Genomic DNA, 21612 nt, shown 5'->3' on the forward strand with positions numbered 1-21612 from the left:
TAGGACTGTAGTGTTGTATAGTCCCACCAAATTTTCACTTGGTCCGACATCTGTATTTCCAATTCCTGCATCAAAAACCGTACACTTGAATTTTCTGTTCCTTGTTTTGAAAAGATTTCCGCTGCTCGGTTTCTTCTCGTGCTATTATCCACATTTTCAAAGGCAGTGTTATTAGTATCCATAGTTCCTGTTGTATCTTGTTTAAAAACACCTACGCAAATATGAAAATTCTAGAGAAAAAATATATGAATAGATATATACCCAAAAAAACTGTGGGGAGGCCAAGACTCACATAAAAAACAATTTTACGGTGTTTCCTGATATATGTATAGGTATCCTATTGTAGCATGGATACTCTAAGCAAGAGGTTGCACTGAATTATACGCATGCAATATATAAAGGGCTCATGTGCACAAGGTTCCGTTCACACTTGAAAAACTCATTGTTCACAGAGTCATTATCTTGAAAAAAAGAGAAGGCAATCGGCATGTAGAAGTGCGAAGTGAGGTGCAAACTGCTTCACCCGACAAATTTCAACAATAGGCAACAAAACACATGGAGCGTGTTGCTCACTCACGTGAACCTTGCTGAGCCGCAGGAAACACTAGTGTAGTCCGGTGCACGAATCCAAAGGACTTGTCGGAACGCCCCAACGTAGTAGAGAAGACGAAAATAAAGGTGAGGATCGGCACTCCAGGCTGACTAAAACATGGTACTTCTTTATTCAAAATTCCTTAAAATCCATAAAGAGGTCATAGTGCATAGTCCATAGACCTACGCGTTTCGAACATTAACATTAGTTCTTACTCATGGTCTGAGAAACATTGGCAAGGACTTGCATTTAAAAAGAGGATACAACAGGTGGAACTAACTACGTTGATTAGCACATGCGCGAAGTGGAATAGCCGAGTGTGTTGATGTGTAAACATGGAAACAAGGTGTTAACTATTAGCAAATTTGTTGCAATACATTTGAAACATATATCGGTTGCAGTGCTTGTAGTGGACAAAGTCACATAATATATTAATAGAGATACATTGTGTCTGTTTTGTTATTAAGACCGCTGGGCATACGTGTATCTAACTGGAGGATCCACAACATTTCTCGATTACGGAGTTTGTGTGTACGATCTCCGCCTCTGCTAGGGGCGGTAACTCTTTCTATGCCAGTAACCAGAAGGTACGAGAGATCCCCGTCATGTCTTTCTAAAAAATGTTTAGATAGACTAGATATGTTCTTGTCAGTCAAGCGTATTTTTGTGCAGATCCAGGGGTGCCCGATGGGGTCTTGTTTTTCGCCATCATTGGCTAACATTTATGTAGCCTGGTGGGAACGCAACTACCTGTATAGCAGTACTAACTCTTTTATCAGTAAAATACACTGGTACGGAAGATATATAGATGACGCCCTGCTCATATGGGACGGATGTGAGCAGGACGTCATTGAGTTTATACGGTATATTAATGACAACGACTGTAACCTATCATTTACCTATGAAACTAATAGACATAAAATCCCATATTTAGATGTCATGTTGATGGGTGATTCAAGGACACAATCAATACAGACAGAACTATACCGTAAAAGTACCAATGGTAATTCGGTGTTACAAGCTTCTAGCTGTCATCCCCGTCATGTGGTAAGGAATTTGCCAGTCGGCGAGTTCATTCGTGCTCGCAGGAGTTGCAGCACAGAGGTATCCTTTTCTCGAGAATGTGACGTTATAACTGCAAGGTTGACTGAAAGAGGATATCACAAATCTGACATACAAAGAGCTATAGATATAGCCAAGACCAAAACGAGACGATCACTACTATCTGACGGCCGACGCAAATCTAATACTCATGCTGAGGTGGTTTTTTCTACCACATACAGTAATCAATTTGAACAAATAGTAACCATAATCAAGAAATACTTACCTATGTTGACAGCAGACAGCAAACTAAAACAAATCTTGAACAATGGATGCCAGTTCATATCACGTAGGGCACGCACAATTGGCAACACAGTCTCCCCCTCAACATATGTCTCACAGCATAACATAGGCCATTGCACATGGCTTTCTGTCAAAGGCTCTTACAGATGTGGGGGCAACAGATGTAATTGCTGTAGCACATGCGTAACACTACTACATTTTCTAATATCATTACCAACAGAGAATGGAGCATAAAATCATTTATTAACTGCAACACAAAATATGTAGTATATTTAGCGGAATGCACACAATGCAATCTTCATTACGTGGGCAGTACAATCCGCCCTCTAAAGAAAAGGATTGCAGAACATATGACGGACGGCTCCAAAATACGCTTGACTGACAAGAACATATCTAGTCTATCTAAACATTTTTTAGAAAGACATGACGGGGATCTCTCGTACCTTCTGGTTACTGGCATAGAAAGAGTTACCGCCCCTAGCAGAGGCGGAGATCGTACACACAAACTCCGTAATCGAGAAATGTTGTGGATCCTCCAGTTAGATACACGTATGCCCAGCGGTCTTAATAACAAAACAGACACAATGTATCTCTATTAATATATTATGTGACTTTGTCCACTACAAGCACTGCAACCGATATATGTTTCAAATGTATTGCAACAAATTTGCTAATAGTTAACACCTTGTTTCCATGTTTACACATCAACACACTCGGCTATTCCACTTCGCGCATGTGCTAATCAACGTAGTTAGTTCCACCTGTTGTATCCTCTTTTTAAATGCAAGTCCTTGCCAATGTTTCTCAGACCATGAGTAAGAACTAATGTTAATGTTCGAAACGCGTAGGTCTATGGACTATGCACTATGACCTCTTTATGGATTTTAAGGAATTTTGAATAAAGAAGTACCATGTTTTAGTCAGCCTGGAGTGCCGATCCTCACCTTTATTTTCGTCTTCTCTACTACGTTGGGGCGTTCCGACAAGTCCTTTGGATTCGTGCACCGGACTACACTAGTGTTTCCTGCGGCTCAGCAAGGTTCACGTGAGTGAGCAACACGCTCCATGTGTTTTGTTGCCTATTGTTGAAATTTGTCGGGTGAAGCAGTTTGCACCTCACTTCGCACTTCTACATGCCGATTGCCTTCTCTTTTTTTCAAGATAATGACTCTGTGAACAATGAGTTTTTCAAGTGTGAACGGAACCTTGTGCACATGAGCCCTTTATATATTGCATGCGTATAATTCAGTGCAACCTCTTGCTTAGAGTATCCATGCTACAATAGGATACCTATACATATATCAGGAAACACCGTAAAATTGTTTTTTATGTGAGTCTTGGCCTCCCCACAGTTTTTTTGGGTATATATCTATTCATATATTTTTTCTCTAGAATTTTCATATTTGCGTAGGTGTTTTTAAACAAGATACAACAGGAACTATGGATACTAATAACACTGCCTTTGAAAATGTGGATAATAGCACGAGAAGAAACCGAGCAGCGGAAATCTTTTCAAAACAAGGAACAGAAAATTCAAGTGTACGGTTTTTGATGCAGGAATTGGAAATACAGATGTCGGACCAAGTGAAAATTTGGTGGGACTATACAACACTACAGTCCTATTTAGAAAGAGCAATGATACCGAGGGGTCTTAGGATCAAGAAACTTCCGACTGTAATATATAATGATGATTTTTCCAAACAATGGAACCAAATATTGTCTGAGTGTTCCTTGAACCTAATGAAACTCATCATCTCTATGGAGAAAGACAAGTTATCAGCCATAGAGGAGGACATTGCAAAAATACGTGAATCTCTCAAACCGCATGTAGAAAAACCGGAATTTAAGGATCTAGATGCGAAACTTAAGGATAATATTACAGACATGGAAAATGCCATAACACAAATTAAACAGAATAAATTCAACAGAGATTTGCGAGATTATGAGAAAGATTGTGTGTATACGTGGCATGCCTACAGGAGACACAACCGTGCCACATCATCCATCTTAAGAAACACAAATAGACGTAAATATTCCCAGAGTACAAATAAAGTGGGCTTTACGTCATCTGAACAGGAGTCAACAGATGCGGTCTCAGAGGACTCTGATAGTGAAGGTGCAACTGCAAATAATCAAACCCGACAAACTTACAAGCCAGATCAGACAAAAAACAACAAAACACAACAACATCAAAAAAACTCCAAAAACCAAAATCAAAAAAACGCACAAGACGTGCAGGAAAAAGACACAAGCGCACAATACAACACCAGGGCGACAAATTCCAACAGCAACAAGAAGCGGAAGAATTGACCGTACTAAATCTATCTGCCTGTGTTCTCACCACAGAACAAAAACAGGTTCTTGCCAAAGGTCTTAACTTTGTACCTACCACTAATTTTGACTTATACCATACACTGCTGGACGTTAATAAATTTGTACGGTTATTGACCCTTAAGAGACATTTTTACAACCAAGATCCGGTGGATTTAAACCAAACAGCTAACGTTCCAGAGATACCCCATCAGGATATATATAACGAGTTTAAAGACCATACTTTCCGGGACCAATGTGTAATATATAATCTGCAACAATTGTCAGACGAGAATAAAATCAAGCAAAATAATGTGCCATCAATATCCATCAAAAATACCAAATTCTACCCTATAGGGTCTAGAACTAATGAAATGGACATGTTCCAAACGCTGGTGGAAAGGGATCTACAGGAACTTAACAACAAACACCAACATTTACACCGCAATTTGTCCAAGGCACAAGAGAAGGCACTGAAGGAGCTTCAGAATAATGAAAATGTAACCGTCCGCATGGCGGATAAAGGCGGTTCTATTGTTGTTATGGACAGTGGCCTCTATGAAAAATGTATAATGTCTATGCTAAATGATAACATGGTATATAAAACATTAACCAGTGACCCCACCAATGACATCAAACAGAAGGTAATAGCAAACATACAGTGGGGGTTATCCCTGGGTTTGCACACAGAAAAAGAGGCTTCTTTTTTGGTTCCAGATTTCCCTTTGTGCCCTATTTTTCATGCGTTTCCTAAAACACACAAAAATATTTTTCCCCCACCTTTACGCCCCATTATTTCTGGAGTAAATTCTCTTTTGGAACGACTTAGTGGGTGGCTAGACTCTCATCTGCAGCCCATGGTGAAAGCTTTACCGGGCTACATACAAGATACTAAACAAGTATTGCAAATTATGGAGAAATTAGAATGGAGAGAGAGGTTTTTGTGGATTACGTGTGATATAGTCTCACTATACACTAATATACCTCATGATAAAGCACTAATAGCTCTAGAACAACATATGAGTCTTTTTACTGATTATTCTTATGAGCTACAACAATATATCCTTGCAGTTACCCACATACTACTCACCAATAATTTCTTCTCGTTTAACAAAACCTTTTATGTGCAGATCCAGGGGTGCCCGATGGGGTCTTGTTTTTCGCCATCATTGGCTAACATTTATGTAGCCTGGTGGGAACGCAACTACCTGTATAGCAGTACTAACTCTTTTATCAGTAAAATACACTGGTACGGAAGATATATAGATGACGCCCTGCTCATATGGGACGGATGTGAGCAGGACGTCATTGAGTTTATACGGTATATTAATGACAACGACTGTAACCTATCATTTACCTATGAAACTAATAGACATAAAATCCCATATTTAGATGTCATGTTGATGGGTGATTCAAGGACACAATCAATACAGACAGAACTATACCGTAAAAGTACCAATGGTAATTCGGTGTTACAAGCTTCTAGCTGTCATCCCCGTCATGTGGTAAGGAATTTGCCAGTCGGCGAGTTCATTCGTGCTCGCAGGAGTTGCAGCACAGAGGTATCCTTTTCTCGAGAATGTGACGTTATAACTGCAAGGTTGACTGAAAGAGGATATCACAAATCTGACATACAAAGAGCTATAGATATAGCCAAGACCAAAACGAGACGATCACTACTATCTGACGGCCGACGCAAATCTAATACTCATGCTGAGGTGGTTTTTTCTACCACATACAGTAATCAATTTGAACAAATAGTAACCATAATCAAGAAATACTTACCTATGTTGACAGCAGACAGCAAACTAAAACAAATCTTGAACAATGGATGCCAGTTCATATCACGTAGGGCACGCACAATTGGCAACACAGTCTCCCCCTCAACATATGTCTCACAGCATAACAGAGGCCATTGCACATGGCTTTCTGTCAAAGGCTCTTACAGATGTGGGGGCAACAGATGTAATTGCTGTAGCCACATGCGTAACACTACTACATTTTCTAATATCATTACCAACAGAGAATGGAGCATAAAATCATTTATTAACTGCAACACAAAATATGTAGTATATTTAGCGGAATGCACACAATGCAATCTTCATTACGTGGGCAGTACAATCCGCCCTCTAAAGAAAAGGATTGCAGAACATATGACGGACGGCTCCAAAATACGCTTGACTGACAAGAACATATCTAGTCTATCTAAACATTTTTTAGAAAGACATGACGGGGATCTCTCGTACCTTCTGGTTACTGGCATAGAAAGAGTTACCGCCCCTAGCAGAGGCGGAGATCGTACACACAAACTCCGTAATCGAGAAATGTTGTGGATCCTCCAGTTAGATACACGTATGCCCAGCGGTCTTAATAACAAAACAGACACAATGTATCTCTATTAATATATTATGTGACTTTGTCCACTACAAGCACTGCAACCGATATATGTTTCAAATGTATTGCAACAAATTTGCTAATAGTTAACACCTTGTTTCCATGTTTACACATCAACACACTCGGCTATTCCACTTCGCGCATGTGCTAATCAACGTAGTTAGTTCCACCTGTTGTATCCTCTTTTTAAATGCAAGTCCTTGCCAATGTTTCTCAGACCATGAGTAAGAACTAATGTTAATGTTCGAAACGCGTAGGTCTATGGACTATGCACTATGACCTCTTTATGGATTTTAAGGAATTTTGAATAAAGAAGTACCATGTTTTAGTCAGCCTGGAGTGCCGATCCTCACCTTTATTTTCGTCTTCTCTATCTTTGGGATGTGGTGGAACGGGAGATTCGCATCAAGGATGTGCAGCCTACAAATCTGCGGCAACTGTGTGATGCCATCATGTCAATATGGACCAAAATCTCTGAGGAATGCTTCCAGCACCTTGTTGAATCTATGCCACGAAGAATTGAGGCAGTTCTGAAGGCAAAAGTGGGTCCAACCCGTTACTAGCATGGTGTACCTAATAAAGTGGCCGGTGAGTGTATAGGTTCCATTATACTGTAAGCAATTGTGGTATCTTTCAGGGCACAGTGGGGAGTTGCGCTACCAAGAACTGACACTACAGGGGGTGCTATAGAGGCTGTAATGAGGTTGCAATGTAGAAGACAGTAAACAGTGAGTCATCAGATAGAATTATATTATAATCTCTTAGATAATCTGCAGAGCATTTCATTTTTAATTTGGTTAATTAGTTTTTATGTATTGTCTTTCATTACATATATTTGTGCGGGTATACTTTTGCAGTGTCATAGGTAGCAGTATGGTGATATTTTTATTCGGTCATGATGCAGGGATAATGTTAGTGGTATCGTGGTATTATTCAGTCATGATCCAGAGGTAATGGTACTGGTCTTGTGGTGTTATTCAGTCATGATGCAGTGGTAATGGTAGTGGTGTGGTGCTATTATTCGATCATGATTCAGGGGTAATGGTAATGGTGTGGTGGTAATATTCAGTAATAATGCAGTGGTAATGGTAGTGGTGCGGCGGTATTATTCGTCATGAAATAGTGGTAATGGTAGTAATGTGGCGGTATTATTAAGTCATGATGCAGTGTTAGCGATGTTGCAGAATTATTCAGTATTAATACAATCGTAAAGGTAGCAGTGAGGAGCTATTATTCACTCATAAAAAAGTGCTAATGGTAGTGGTGTGGTAGTGCGGTAGTATTCAGTCATGATATAGTGTGGTGGTATTATTCATTTCTAATGCAGTAGTGTCTGTTCCTAAGTATTTTCCTTAAAGAGGACCTGTCACCTAAATTTTCGTCACTAGGAGCTGCTTACTAAAGTAAGCAGCTCCTAGTGCTTGATCAAACGCCGCAGTGTTATAGTGATAGCGTTACCAGAAACCTCCGGTAACGCTATCAAACACTGCGGAGGGGTGCAATGTAATCATCGGACAGCTTGCAAAGCTGTCCGATGTATTCATGGGGGGGCGGTCCGAGGCGCTGCCTCTTCCCCGGAACGCCCTGCTAGCTCCATAGGCCGGCAGTGACTGCCGCGTGCTAGGCGGCAGTCACCGCCCCTAGCCACGCCCCAACCCCGCCCCCTCATGAATACGTCGGACAGCTTTGCGAGCTGTCCGACAATTACATTGTACCCCGCCGCAGTGTTTGATAGCGTTACCGGACGTTTACGGTAACACTATCACTCTCACACTGCGGCGTTTGATCAAGCACTAGGAGCTGCTTACTTTAGTAAGCAGCTCCTAGTGCTGATAAATTGGGTGACAGGCAGGGCCAGATTAAGGGTCCCAGCGGTATGGAGCACCTCATTTAAGATGGGGCCCCCCAGCTCGGCAGCCAACGCTGGGCCCCCTTCCACAACAATATATGTGAAAAAAAGATACCACATAGTTATCCTATTACAAATATCAGCGCCATACTACTACCAGATAATGATACCACAATACTGTTACCAATTAAAACTATCATAAAACCAATATTCCAAACTATTCCAAAAGATGCCTCGAAACTGCAACCCACAGCATCACCACAACATAAATAAAATACCAACATCCTGATACTGAACACAAGACTCTGTACACAGACCAGTATTACCAATGATTTACCACATATAAACTCCATTTATTGATGAACTTGATGAACACCACCGAGCAAAGGGCAATATCACTAATGACACCTCTGTACCAGGACCAAATAATAACATTACATCCTGATTATCACCACTACATAATGACTGGATAATACTGCAATACTATATGATAACCTATACAGACAGACCAGTATGTACCAGCATATAGTAACTATATAGTAGTAGATCCCAGTCCTCAGGTGACGCCCCTGATGTTGTCTCTTCCCTCCTGTCTAATCTTCAGGGAGACTTCTTGCAGCCAAGACTCATCTCTGCAGGTTTATAAAACAGAACTGGTTGGCATCATCCTATATACATATATTTAAATACCCCTTACAACACAACTGACCACACTGTGCCCCCACATATATCATATATACCCCTCACACTACAACTGACCACACTATACCCCCACATATATATCATATATACCCCTCACACCACAACTGACCACACTGTGCCCCCACATATATCATATATACCCCTCACAGTACAACTGACCACACTGTGCCCCCACATATATCATATATACCCCTCACACTACAACTGACCACACTGTGCCCCCACATATATCATATATACCCCTCACACTACAACTGACCACACTGTGCCCCCACATATTTCACATATACCCCTCACACCATAAATGACCACACTGAGCCCCCCATATATATCATATATACCTGTCAGGTTCGCTAGGGAGATTGCTGGGACTTCTGGTTCTTCTGGTGGTACCAGCAGCGTTCTCCGAACCCCGGCGCGTATCCGCGCAAATTCCACCTCTCGTCCTGGGCAGCGGCTGCTAAGATCTCGCGCTGTCTAGGAGTGGCTGGGACTTTGAACCTCTGCTTGGTGCTTGGTTGTTTCTGCACCATGAGGGGTTAATTCCCAGATGCTGTCCAGCACCTATCAGGTTCTGGAGGTGGAGTTCTGGCTGCATAAATTGCAGCTTCACTAGTCACCAGTGCCAGTGTTTGAAAATCCCTTTCTCCACCTGGTTGCTGCTAGTTTGTATTGCTCTGTATCTGTATCTATATTGTTGCTAACTCGGCTAGTTTTGGACTTTGACTCTTGCTTACTGATTCTGCTTTTGACGTACCCTCTAGTTGTGACTCCGGCTTGTTTACGATTCTTTTATGTTTTATGTTTGTCAGTCTGTTTGTGTTCCCCTTCCCACACTTACCCAGAATATTTCGAGTCTTCAAGTAGTCGCCCCACGGTTTAGCGTGGGGGGGCTATAGGAAGGGACAGAGGTTGGGGCAAGCTCAGGGCACACTATCCCCTGTCTTTTGTGTACCAATCCTAACAGAAACACTGGCCACACATAGGTCTGCATCCTGTATCCGACCTGCTACATTCTCTCCTTCCATGGAGCCTTTGTCAGCTGTGGTCGCTCAGGTCCAGACCCTAACTCAGCTTGTTCAGGATCTAGCTTCCCGTCTCCAAATTCAGGAATCTATGCAGGTTCCACGGCAGACATCACCGCAGGATCCACTGCCACCCACGCCTGAACCTAAGGTTCCTCTCCCTGACGTGTTTTTTGGTGACCATTTTTTTTTCATTTCGGGAGGGCTGTAAACTTTACTTTTCTTTACGCCCTCGTTCATCGGGCACAGAGATTCAAAGGGTGGGCGTGGTAATTTCCCTGTTGCGTGGGGATCCGCAAAATTGGGCTTTTTCTCTCCCACCTGACTCTCCATCCCGTTCTTCTCTTGACGCTTTTTTTTCTGCTTTAGGCCAGATTTATGACGAACCTGACCGGCGAGCACTTGCAGTTTCCCACCTTAGATCTCTGTGTCAGGGAAAACGGACAGCAGAAGATTATTGTGCCCAGTTCAGACAGTATGTGACTGACTCTCAATGGAATGACTGCGCCCTAAAAGACCAATTTATGTCCGGACTGTCAGACAGAGTACAGGATTTAGTCTTAGCTTATGCCGAGCCTCAGACATTAGATGATGCTATGACTCTGGTCATCCGAGTTGATCGTCGCCTAAGATCCAGGCGATCACCTCGGGTGTCCTCGGACTGTCAGCCAGCGGCCAGTCCGTCTCCAGGTAGTCCAGAATTGGAATCCATGGAGCTGGATAGCATCTCTCCTGCACAGCGGAAGCAACATCGAATAAGACGCCATCTTTGTTTCTACTGTGGAAGTCCTGATCATCAGATCAACACCTGTTCCAAGAGGCAGCAGCAGGAAAACTTCCGCTCCTAAGCAGTAGTCGGGGGGACTGCTTAGGAGCTCAGGTACTCCCTATTGTGTCTAGAATGTATTTACCTTGTACGGTTAAGTTTCAGTCTGTTTCCTGCACTGGTCGCGCCTTTTTGGATTCAGGTGCTGCGACTAATTTAATCGATTATAATTTTGTCTCTCAGTTTTGCATGTCATTGATTCCATTGTCCACTCCTATCCAGATGTCGGGTGCGGATTTGACCCCTCTACAGGCAGGGTTGATCAAATTCAGAACCCCGCAGATAAAGCTTATGGTAGGAGCTATGCATGAAGAATGGTGTTCTTTTCTAGTTATGGAAAACCTGTCTGAAAATGTCATTCTTGGTCTACCCTGGCTCCGGATCCATAATCCGGTAATTAATTGGGAAACTCTGGAGCTGGTTCATTGGGGTCCTCACTGTAAGGATCACCTGACCAGAGTTTCACTATGTACAGTAGTGACGGAAGATCAGGGTCTTCCAGGTTTTCTCTCGGACTACTCAGATGTGTTTTCAAAACCCTTGTCCCAAGTCCTTCCTCCTCACAGGGAGTTTGATTGTAAAATTGACCTTCTTCCTGATGCTAGATTGCCAAAGGGTCGTATATATAACCTGTCAGTACCAGAACGGGAGGCACTGAAGAGTTATATTGATGAGAGTTTGGCAATCGGACATATTCGTCCCTCTGAGTCGCCCACTGGGGCCGGGTTCTTTTTTGTTGAGAAAAAAGATGGTGGTTTACGGCCGTGTATTGACTATCGAGAATTAAATAAGATAACGGTAAAAAACTCAGGTCCCCTCCCCTTGATCCCGGATCTCTTAAATCAGGTTTCTGGGGCCCAAGTTTTCTCTAAATTAGATCTCAGAGGGGCTTATAACCTGATTCGGGTCCGAGAAGGGGATGAGTGGAAAACCGCATTTAATACACCTTTGGGGCACTTTGAATACCTGGTTATGCCCTTTGGTTTGAGTAATGCCCCAGCGGTTTTTCAAGGCTTTATGAACTCCATTTTTCATGATTACATCGGTGTGTTTATGGTGGTGTATCTAGACGATATTTTGATTTTTTCTCCTGATATGGTTTCTCACCAGCAACATCTCCGCCAAGTACTTACCAGGTTGCGCAAAAACCACCTCTTCGCTAAGCTGGAAAAGTGTGTTTTTTGCGTCCAGAAGGTTTCCTTCTTAGGTTATGTTGTGACTCCCTCTGATGTACAGATGGATCCGAGTAAGGTTCAGGCGCTCACGGACTGGGTTCGGCCTACCAATCTTAAGGCCCTACAACGATTTTTAGGTTTCGCTAACTATTATCGGAACTTTATAAAGAACTTTTCTGTGATCGCCAAACCCCTCACGGATCTGACCCGTAAGGGTGCTGATCCAAACAACTGGTCCCCTGCCGCTTGCTCAGCGTTTGAAACTTTAAAAGCGGCATTCTCGTCAGCCCCAGTTTTGGTTCAACCTGACCTCTCTCTACCGTTTGTTGTGGAGGTTGATGCCTCCGAGGTAGGAGTAGGTGCAGTGTTGTCTCAGGGGTCCTCCACTCTCACCAGACTTAGGCCCTGTGCATATTTCTCTAGAAAGTTTTCCTCTTGTGAGAGGAATTATGATATTGGTAATCGAGAGCTCCTTGCCATTAAGTGGGCATTTGAAGTCTGGCGACACTTTTTGGAAGGAGCTCTTCATCCGATAACTGTGCTCACAGATCATAAGAACTTAGTATATTTGGATACTGCTAAGCGTTTGAACTCACGTCAGGCTAGGTGGGCCTTGTTTTTCTCTCGCTTTAATTTTGTGGTCACCTACCGACCTGGGTCAAAAAATGTGAAGGCTGATGCCTTGTCCCGTAGCTTCGGGACTCCTGAGCTTCCAGCGACTACGGACAGTAATATTTTGTCTCCAGGTGTTGTGTTGGCAGCTGTCTCCTCCCACCTCTCCTCTCAAATTTTAGCAGGACAAAAATCTGCACCCAAAGACCTTCCGGAAGGCAAATTATTTGTTCCTCTTTCTTGTCGTTTGAGAGTGTTGGAGGAGACGCATTGCTCAGTATTGGCAGGTCATCCGGGAATGCGGAGTACCTTGGATCTCTTAAAGAGAAGTTACTGGTGGCCTCACATGACTAATGATGTGCACGCATTTGTCCAAGCCTGTCAGGTCTGTGCGCGAGGAAAGACTCCCAGGAGACGTCCTGAGGGGCCTCTTCTTCCGCTTCCAGTTCCCACCAGGCCATGGTCTAAAGTGTCAATGGATTTTGTCACTGATCTGCCAGCATCTCAAGGCTATACAGTGATTTGGGTGGTAGTGGACCGTTTCTCCAAGATGGGACACTTTGTTCCATTAAAAAAGTTACCTTCAGCTGAAGAATTGGCTGATTTGTTTATACAGAACATTGTACGCCTCCATGGTATACCAGATGATATTGTGTCTGATAGGGGCGTACAATTTGTTTCCAAATTTTGGCGAGCATTTTGTTCTAGACTGGAAGTTAATCTGTCATTCTCCTCAGCGTTTCATCCTGAGTCTAATGGTCAGTCCGAGAGAATGAATCAGGAGATGATTCAATATCTGCGACTCTTTGTCTCGGACAGTCAGGACCAGTGGGTGAAATTCCTTCCGTTGGCAGAATTTGCTATTAATAACCACTGTAGTTCGTCCACACAGGTATCTCCGTTTTTCTGCAATTATGGTTTTCATCCACGTTTCTCTTTTTCATCTGTGCCTGTCTCTAATATTCCTCGAGCGGAAGCCATTACATCCAAGTTGCGCTCGCTCTGGTCACAAGTTCGGGAGAATATTCAGAGGGCACAAAATTCTATGGTCCAACAAACTGAAAGAAGGCGCACTAAATCTGATACGTTTGTGGTGGGGGATAAAGTGTGGTTATCAACAAAAAACCTTAAATTGAAGGTCCCCTCTTTGAAGTTTGCGCCCAGGTTTGTGGGTCCGTTTGTTGTTACTCATATTGTTAACCCGGTTTCCTTCAAGATTACACTTCCAGCAGGGTGGCGGGTCCATAACACCTTCCATAAGAGTCTTCTGAAGCGCTATGTTGAGCCTGTTTTGCCTCTTTCTGACCCTCCTTCTCCATCTATTGTGGAGGGGAATCTGGAATTTGAGGTGGAAAAGGTGGTGAATTCCAGATGGGTAGGTAACTCCCTGCAGTACCTGGTCCATTGGAAAGGTTTTGGTCCTGAGGATAGGTCTTGGGTTCCGGCTAGAGATGTTCATGCTCCACGGTTACTCAGGTTATTTCATCAGACCTACCCTCAGAAGCCATCTTTAAGATCTAGGGGTCCGAAGGCCCCCCGTCAGGGGGGGGGTACTGTCAGGTTCGCTAGGGAGATTGCTGGGACTTCTGGTTCTTCTTGTGGTACCAGCAGCGTTCTCCGAACCCCGGCGCGTATCCGCGCAAATTCCACCTCTCGTCCTGGGCAGCGGCTGCTAAGATCTCGCGCTGTCTAGGAGTGGCTGGGACTTTGAACCTCTGCTTGGTGCTTGGTTGTTTCTGCACCATGAGGGGTTAATTCCCAGATGCTGTCCAGCACCTATCAGGTTCTGGAGGTGGAGTTCTGGCTGCATAAATTGCAGCTTCACTAGTCACCAGTGCCAGTGTTTGAAAATCCCTTTCTCCACCTGGTTGCTGCTAGTTTGTATTGCTCTGTATCTGTATCTATATTGTTGCTAACTCGGCTAGTTTTGGACTTTGACTCTTGCTTACTGATTCTGCTTTTGACGTACCCTCTAGTTGTGACTCCGGCTTGTTTACGATTCTTTTATGTTTTATGTTTGTCAGTCTGTTTGTGTTCCCCTTCCCACACTTACCCAGAATATTTCGAGTCTTCAAGTAGTCGCCCCACGGTTTAGCGTGGGGGGGCTATAGGAAGGGACAGAGGTTGGGGCAAGCTCAGGGCACACTATCCCCTGTCTTTTGTGTACCAATCCTAACAATACCACTTACACCACAACTGACCACACTGTACCCCACATATATCATACATACCCCTCACACTACAACTGACCACAATGTGCCCCCACATATTTCATATATACCCCTCACACTACAACTGACCACACTGAGCCCCCCATATATCATATATACCCCTCACACTACAACTGACCACACTGTGCCCCCACATATATCATATATACCCCTCACACTACAACTGACCACACTGTACCCCCACATATATATCATACATACCCCTCACACTGTGGTAATATGTAGAAGAGCCCAGAGGTCTGGATTACGGAAGGTACCTGGTGTCGGCGCTCATGAACGGACTGCTCCGCGAATGGTTGACTACTTAAAATAGTGTTTTATTGAAAATGCAACGCGTTTCGGCCCGGGAAACGGGCCTTCGTCAGGCATAAAACATTATGAAGTACACACATTCTCAGTTGTATATATACATATATCTGCCCGGTGACCGGAAATGGTCATAGGGGGGGCACGTTAGAACTGCCGGTCAGTCTAAAACAGTATTAAATACATTGAACATAACTAGATATAAAAAAGATATAAAAATGATAGAGTTCCTGGTTATAAAAGACAATTATATAATCATAATTAGTCAAAATGCAGGTCTAAAAGATAAACCGGATGGTAGAGGTTACTTGAAGTTACTTGTGACGTCCGGCTTCCGGTTTGCCGATTGACTTCCGGATAGCCGGCGTCCCGTTGCTAGGCAATGTGGCTGTTACCTGCCGAGCTCAAGACCTTCCGGTGTATGTTTGGTTGCGGGGCAACCCTCGTGTTATGGTATAATCAGCACGGGAGGGAGATACAGTGTGGACACACAGTGTATTTCAGTAAGTAGTTTAAAACGATTAATGGGTATTAATGAGTCAGGAAGGGGATACACAAATTCATATTGTGGAATCAGAACTTTTCTTTTATAAAAAACTAAATGTAATTAGAATTAAAATGTTGATAATAATAAATAAATAATAAATATGAGGAGAGATTAATGCGGATATAGATAATAATTATTTTGTTATATTGTTTCGAGTTTTTCATTTAGACCATTCGGTGTTAGGGTATTTAGCTTATATATCCAGAATGCTTCTCTTCTATTGAGGGTTTTGGTTCTGTTGTGTTGATGGACAGAAATCTGTTCTAAAGGAGTCACAATAAGGGTTTCAAAAGAACAGTTCTTTTCTATAGTCAGGTGCTTGGAGAGACTGTGTTGTAGAAAGCCCGTTTTGGCTCTGTGTCTATGTCCGTTCAATCGGACTCGAAGGGATTGCACCGTCCTCCCCACGTACTGGAGACCACAAATGCAGTCTATTACGTATATGACGAAGTTGGAACTGCAGGACAGATTCTGTTTAATCATAAACCTTTCTCCCGTGAGTTTTGATGTCAGGTGTTTTGCTCCCACGTTAATGCTTTTGCAACAAAGACACTTTGGATGACCACATTTCTTCACTCCGTTAGATGTATTCTTAGTTGTTTGGTTCATTTCGATCTTTCTTAGTTTGTTAGGGGATTCCACAATATGAATTTGTGTATCCCCTTCCTGACTCATTAATACCCATTAATCGTTTTAAACTACTTACTGAAATACACTGTGTGTCCACACTGTATCTCCCTCCCGTGCTGATTATACCATAACACGAGGGTTGCCCCGCAACCAAACATACACCGGAAGGTCTTGAGCTCGGCAGGTAACAGCCACATTGCCTAGCAACGGGACGCCGGCTATCCGGAAGTCAATCGGCAAACCGGAAGCCGGACGTCACAAGTAACTTCAAGTAACCTCTACCATCCGGTTTATCTTTTAGACCTGCATTTTGACTAATTATGATTATATAATTGTCTTTTATAACCAGGAACTCTATCATTTTTATATCTTTTTTATATCTAGTTATGTTCAATGTATTTAATACTGTTTTAGACTGACCGGCAGTTCTAACGTGCCCCCCCTATGACCATTTCCGGTCACCGGGCAGATATATGTATATATACAACTGAGAATGTGTGTACTTCATAATGTTTTATGCCTGACGAAGGCCCGTTTCCCGGGCCGAAACGCGTTGCATTTTCAATAAAACACTATTTTAAGTAGTCAACCATTCGCGGAGCAGTCCGTTCATGAGCGCCGACACCAGGTACCTTCCGTAATCCAGACCTCTGGGCTCTTCTACATATTACCACAGCGTCGTCTGAATCCTTGGAGCAGATAACCGTGAGGAAGGAGGAACCGGCAAGCCACATAGGACAACTCTGCATATAAGCGCTAACATTAGCGCTACAAGGTGAGCGCATGATACTTACCCTATACACCTGTATTCTCTGTATCAACCTACTACACTAGGAAAGCGCCTGTTTGTTCCTCTCTCCCTTCCTATTCCCTTCTCCCATTGAGTTACCCTGGTTATTTCGGGGGCACCATACGGAGGGATTCCAGTATTTTTACACATACCCCTCACACTACAACTGACCACACTGTGCCCCCACATATATCATATATACCCCTCACACTACAACTGACCACACTGTGCCCCCACATATTTCATATATACCCCTCACACCATAAATGACCACACTGAGCCCCCCATATATATCATATATACCACTTACACCACAACTGACCACACTGTACCCCACATATATATCATACATACCCCTCACACTACAACTGACCACAATGTGCCCCCACATATTTCATATATACCCCTCACACTACAACTGACCACACTGAGCCCCCCATATATCATATATACCCCTCACACTACAACTGACCACACTGTGCCCCCACATATATATCATACATACCCCTCACACTACAACTGACCACACTGTGCCCCCACATATTTCATATATACCCCTCACACCATAAATGACCACACTGAGCCCCCCATATATCATATATACCCCTCACACTACAACTGACCACACTGTACCCCCACATATATATCATACATACCCCTCACACTACAACTGACCACACTGTGCCCCCACATATTTCATATATACCCCTCACACCATAAATGACCACACTGTGCCCCCCATATATCATATATACCCCTCACACTACAACTGACCACAATGTACCCCACATATATCATATATACCCCTCACACCATAAATGACCACACTGTGCCCCCACACCACTACCATTACCACTGCATCATGTCTGAATAATACCGCCACACCACTACCATTTCCCCTGCATCATGACTGAATAATACCACCACACCACTACCATTACCACTGCATCATGTCTGAATAATATGACCACACCACTACCATTATCGCTGCGGTATGACTGAATAATACCACCAGACTGCCACCATTACTACTGCAAAATAATACCACCAGACCGCTACCATTACCACTGCAAAATAATACCACCTAACACATACTCAATAAAAAAACAGTACCAAAAAATGCATTAAAATTAAAAATGAAATGCTCTGCAGATAAACAAAAATATTTTAATATAATTATATCTGATTACTCACTGTTTACTGTCTTCTTCATTACAACCTCATTACAGCCTCTATAGCGCCCCCTGTAGACTGGGATCTCTTCTTCATCCGGTGTAACTCTTCCAGCTGTGATGAATTCGCCCCTAGATGTCTTCAGCTCTTGGCAGCACATCTGTGCCCTTAAAGATACCTCAATTACTGACAATATCATGGATATATATATAGACAGCACCTGCTTACTAAAGCTATATATGGCACCCCCATTTATGAATGAACAGTACCCCTGCTATAGGCCACTCACTGTACACTGCCATTTACATTCATTTATATAAAGCTGCCCCTGCTATACAGCAACCGCCACTTAACAACTAAACCCAAAACATATAAATGACACCTCCTCCCGTCCCCTATACAGTGGCTCCTCTATATATAAATGACACCTCCTCCCGTCCCCTATACAGTGGCTCCTCTATATATAAATGACACCCCCCTCCCCTATACAGTGGCTCCTCTATATATAAATGACACCTCCTCCCGTCCCCTATACAGTGGCTCCTCTATATATAAATGACACCTCCTCCAGTCCCCTATACAGTGGCTCCTCTATATATAAATGACACCTCCTCCCGTCCCCTATACAGTGGCTCCTCTATATATAAATGACACCCCCCTCGTCCCCTATACAGTGGCTTCCCAATATATAAATTACACCCCCCCCTCGTCCCCTATACAGTGGCTTCCCTATATATGAAAAATTACACCCCCTCGTCCCCTATACAGTGGCTCCTCTATTTATAAATTACACCCCCTCGTCCCCTATACAGTGGCTCCTCTATTTATAAATTACACCCCTTCATCCCCTAAACAGTGGCTTCCCTATTTATAAATTACACCCCCTCTTCCCCTATACAGTGGCTTCCCTATTTATAAATTACACCCCCTCGTCCCCTATACAGTGGCTTCCCTATTTATAAATTACACCCCCTCGTCCCCTATACAGTGGCTTCCCTATTTATAAATTACACCCCCTCGTCCCCTATACAGTGGCTTCCCTATTTATAAATTACACCCCCTCGTCCCCTATACAGTGGCTTCCCTATTTATAAATTACACCCCCTCGTCCCCCATACAGTGGCTTCCCTATTTATAAATTACACCCCCTCGTCCCCTATACAGTTCCTTCTCTCTCTCTCTCTCTCTCTCTCTCTCTCTCTCTCTCTCTCTCTCTCTCTCTCTCTCTCTCTCTATATATATATTACACCCTCTCCCGTCCCCTATACAATGGCTCCTCTCTATATAAATTACACCCCCCACTCCCCATACAGTGGCTCCTCTATATAAATAACCCCCCTCCACTATACATTTGCTCCTCAACATATATAAAATACACCCCCCATATACAGTGACTCTTCTATATATAAATTACACCCCCCTCGTCCCCTATACAGTGGCTTCCCCCTCTGTCTCCTATACAGTGCCTCCTCCATATATAAATACCCCCCTCCACTATACATTTGCCCCTTAATATATATAAATTATCTTCTATCTTCCTTTCTGGGCCCCTGTAAAACAATAAAATAATAAAAGTCCACTCACCTTTCCAGACGATCCCTCGCAGCGCTGACAGGATGATCTGCACCAAGGCTCTTCATCCCCCTGCAGTGTGGAGACACAGACGGCGCGATCTATGAGTCATAGATCGGCCGTCTGTGGAGGACTGAAAGTGCAGGCAGAGGTCACTCTACCTGCACTTCTGCCACTCTATGGTATCTGTCCCTTAAAGGCACAGTACCATATAGTGTGTGCGTGTCAGTATGGGGCTGCTAATAGCGTTTAGCAGCCCCATACTTAGCAGCTGATACCTGCGGGGGCCCCTGTAGCATGTTCTTGTGTACAGGGCCGGATCTACAGCGCCAGATGCCGGGGCCCCATAGAGAGAGGGCTGAACCCGGGGCCCGGCGCAAGTGCTCCAGGAGCGCCAATGTAGATCCGGCTCTGGTGACAGGTCCTCTTTAGATATAAAACAGGACAAATAAATATATCATATTTACTCCAAAAGCACTGAGAAGTTTCTGTACATGCTTAGATATATTCCAGGTAAAAACAAAAAATAACTACACTGGGGTTTTTGCCAAAAGCCAGTCTTATGGGAGAATAAGTGAATAGCCAGCTTTATGCAAAGCCAAATGCTGAGATCAAGAATTAAAGGTCATGGAACAATGTCTGTCCACGTATTGTTTGTTTCACTTTGGTAGAGATGTGATTCATCCATCAATAATATAAAAAAGAGATGAGAGATTCTTACAAAATCACTGTAAGTCATGCTAACCTTTTAGTTCTTTCCAGCAAATAAAATCAAGGGGATTGCAGCAGTTTGAAAAAGCAGATCAAGGAGTATTATAAGTGCTTGAGTTCTATTCTTCTATGGTCAATCATACTCTTTATTATACATAACTTTGAAAAAAACTAGATCACTTGATTTTCTAGTAACCATTTTCTAGATCTTGAACATTCCCAACAACATAGCAGGGTGTCACAGGTGCTCCTGCCCCTCTCTGCTGTTCCAGGTCCCAGGCGATCCACTCTGACAGTGCGGCACTCGTGTCCCTGCCTCGTAGGGTGCGCGCACCAGCTTCAAGAAATTTAAAGGGCCAGCGTGCCGATAATTGGCGCTGGCTGGCCAGCCACATTGCTTAAATTTTCAGCCCCTTCCAGTGTCCCCTGCTGGATCTTTATGCCTCAAAGCCTTAGAAAAAGCTCCCTAGCGATTATCCTGCATTTCTGTGTCTCCAGCATTCCTGTGTATTCCTGTGTATCCTGCATTCCTGCTCCCATGTGTTCCTGCTCCTGACTTCCCGTGTCCTGTGTCCCGTGTGCCTGTGTTCCCATTCCCATCTGCCAGGACCTCCCGTTGGTGACCCTAGATTGGACTTGATGTTGCATCTCTGCTGCCTGTCCTGACCTTGTGCCAGGACCTGACCCCAAGAATGTCTCCTGCTAGGGTTCCTCGACCTCGGCTGCCACCACTGGCTAGTCGCACCTGTGGAACGACCTGGTGGTACCCTGCCGCTGCAAGTCCAACCCGCTTTGCGTCAGGCTCTGGTGAAGACCAGGTGCC

General features: G+C 43.6%; 1 long non-coding RNA gene across 1 annotated transcript; it reads right to left on the reverse strand.

Annotated features, from left to right (window-relative positions):
- Nucleotides 1-8559: 8559 nt before the first annotated feature.
- On the reverse strand, nt 8560-20145 carry LOC140116575 (uncharacterized). The gene is made up of 3 exons (XR_011852827.1): nt 20091-20145; nt 18528-18673; nt 8560-9121 (listed from the first exon to the last, which is right to left on the reverse strand). It is a non-coding gene; the product is annotated as an uncharacterized lncRNA (long non-coding RNA).
- Between the last annotated feature and the right edge of the window lie 1467 nt (nt 20146-21612).

Source organism: Engystomops pustulosus, chromosome 2 (assembly GCF_040894005.1).
Source record: "Engystomops pustulosus chromosome 2, aEngPut4.maternal, whole genome shotgun sequence".
NCBI classification, from domain to species: domain Eukaryota; kingdom Metazoa; phylum Chordata; class Amphibia; order Anura; family Leptodactylidae; genus Engystomops; species Engystomops pustulosus.